We start from the raw sequence: 3,275 nt of genomic DNA on the forward strand, positions 1-3,275 counted from the left end.
CTGACCACTCAGATAATTCACCGTCCGTCGTTTGAATCCGAGTGCGACAGAGCTGAAAGTAGTAATTCAAATTTTTTTATATAAAAATGAATAAAAAATATTTGGTTTGTTTTACTTCTTACATAAAATAGCCACTAAGTTTTAATTACTAATTAAAAATCTGGAGGTATTTTTAAATCCCTTACGATATTTTTACTTCAAAATTGACTTATGTATTTCGCTATATATTCGTACTGTTTTTTTTTTTGCATTTGCATCGCTACAGCACCGAGGAATTTCTGGTTTGTATGCGCCCTTAGCACAACTACTGCTCCAGTTCGATGAAGCGAAATCACTCGCATACGCGTACCGATTACGTTTGAAGATCAGCTGAAACCATTAACGAAGACTTGGAAGACCTAACATGTGGCGTACTGCGACTGTAAACTCATCGATATTTGCTGAAATTACATACCCACTAGGAAAATAAGGAAGCAACTTACTAGGTAATTCATGTTTTTTTTTCAGCTTTTAGTACCAAAATTGCCATCTAACTACTAGTAAAGAACAAAATGAATAACGCCGAAGTTGTTTCCGAGTGCCGAACTACCCCGATCGGTTGCTCTACATTCTATATACCTTACTTGGTAAAGCGGCTCATAAGTATGTCTGATGAAAAATGTACATTCTAAATTCCTAATTTCATAAGACGGCCACGTCTTTTTTAAGGGAAGTGGTAAGGAGCGCCGGCTGAAGTGTAAGTTGCTGGATGACATTGCCCATGATGACAATTTTAGTACTAAAAGCTGAAATAAAACATAGATTACCTTGTAGGATGCTTACCCAATTTCCCAGTGGGTAAATACGCGTTAATAACTGTATATGTCTATATATTTGTGTGTGTATTTTTTTACAATTTTTTAACCAAAACTAGTAATGTTATTTATCTAAATATGAAAAATGTACCTTAGAAATTTTAAACTTTATAAAAAATGTAATAGAATTACACATATATGTACATAAATAGTATGTGGAGATCTAAATGTATTTATGTACTTCAGTTTACTGATAAAATATAAAATCGCATATTTATATACAAGTACAATATTTATTTATTAATTCGTTCCTGTAGTTTTACAAACATATCAGTGTCAGTTAGAGTGTGTGTGTGTGTGTATGTAATAATTATATTAGTATGTTGGGGCATATTATCTTCACTTTTATTTTCGGTTTGTTTACTTAAATGTTTTTGTACAAAAAATGTTGACAAATTCCACTGATGAAATTTTAAATTTACATGAATACATATGTATTTATAAAGCATTTAATATCCGTTAAAGTGTATAATCAAACAGCAAATTTTTATTACAAGAAAAATATATATACATTTGTACATACATACATAGGTATACAAATCTTGCCTTTGGTCTAGTCCATTTAATATTTTTTTATAATATCCACCAACTGCTTTCGGTTTTCTGCGAGGCAATTCAGAAAACTTTCTTTATTATTCGTCATGTAGCAATCACACAGATTTGATTGCTTATATAATTCTTTCCGTTGCTTGAAATTTATAAGATACTTAACGGATGACAATGTGGTCAAGTATGTATTTGGAATCGCCAAATATGGAATATGCAAAAACAAAACGCAAAATTCAACAAATATTTTGCAATGCAATATTTTATAAATAGGCTGTGTGTTTCTCAAAGGCTTGGTTGTATACTATACATATCAAAGACAAGCGAACGTTTGAAAGTATGAAGAATAGGGTGGTGCTTAAAATATCATCATTTAAATTTGTATTGGTCATCCCTTTATTTTGTTTTACATATCTACAAAATAAAGATATCCATGGAAATTTTAAAATTTAGAAACAAATTTAAGGGGTCGCTACCAGGATGTGAAAGAACTATTTTTTTATCGTAAAAATCTGATTAAGTTTTGACTAGAAATCTGATAAATTTGACGTATTATTTAATTTTTATTATACAGATGCATAAGGTCGCTGGTAAAAGTCAAAATTTTGTCGAATTTTTCAATTTTTCAAATACTGGGAGCGACTTTTAAATTATTATATTTTTAATTGTTCTTGTTATTTTTTGGCCTTTTTATAACAATTATATTCAACAATTTATATTGAGCTCGAGGCCGTTNGTGCATAGGCAACTGGCTGAGTCAGTGGGATCGTCGGTTCGAATCCTACTGAAAGAAGTCTGATGAGGAAATGTGGTGATTTCCGAAATAGCTATCACTTCTACCATTTTTTTCAAATTATTATTGCTTTTCCACAATAACAATTTTCATTTAAAACGGCCTCGAGCTCAATATAAATTGTTGATTATATTTTTAATTTTAAAATATGGTACGTAGAAAAAACGCATGATGTTCCAATTTTAAGGACCACCCTAGTGAAGAGGTATAAAATCATCTTGGCAAAAAATCCATAGCTTGGGTTACGAATTGCTACCCCTGCCAGCATTTGCTTCCGATTTAGCCTATTCCGTCTATGTGCTATTTCAAACCAGCAAAAATTGCCCATTGGTAAGATTTTAGGTCATCACTGAAACAATCGCATTTCTTGAATAGCTTTAAAAGCCTTTAGTTGTGTTTATTTCGTAGGCAAAAACTTGCAAAGTAGGGGAAATTGAGAGAGCGAAAATAACAGCTCAAGTTGCTAGTTTTTACCCTATGAAATAACCCTTGACCCGGTCATTGATATTCCCTCGGATAGGTAGGGTTACATTAATTTACTTGGATCTGTATCAAATCTAACCTAATAAAACAAATATTTAGCTGGTAGGCATTTTATTGCACTGATCTTAGTGCCAGAGCACGGCAGCATTCATGGCAATGAAATTGCTAACGAGCTAGCCCAAAACGGAACGTTTCTGGGTACCTACCTGGTTATTGAACTACCTCTGAGCTATGCATATCGTGCAATGCTATAGAGTCAATATGAATTTTTGAGCCACCTATAATATAATGAAGGATACATCTCGACTGACTGCCGTTTCCACATTGGACATTGGGCCCCAGGGTAACCCAACTTATCAGATAGACCAACTATGCCGTAACTTATCAGATAGACCACCTATGGATCACCCACCCTTTTGGGAGCACGAATATAAGCGTAAAACCTTTGACAACATTTGCGGGCCCGTTTTGGTTTATATATGTATATGAAATCTTCTAGCAAGCCGAACCTTTCCCAAAAATCGAAGGCTTAAAAGTTAATTCGTATAGTTGAAAAATATCACAAATACTTACAGTCCCACCCGCACATAATTCTCTAC

This window comes from Rhagoletis zephyria, unplaced genomic scaffold, assembly GCF_001687245.7.
Source record: "Rhagoletis zephyria isolate East Lansing unplaced genomic scaffold, Rhagoletis_zephyria_1.1 Rzeph_scaffold_23076, whole genome shotgun sequence".
Lineage (NCBI taxonomy): Eukaryota > Metazoa > Arthropoda > Insecta > Diptera > Tephritidae > Rhagoletis > Rhagoletis zephyria.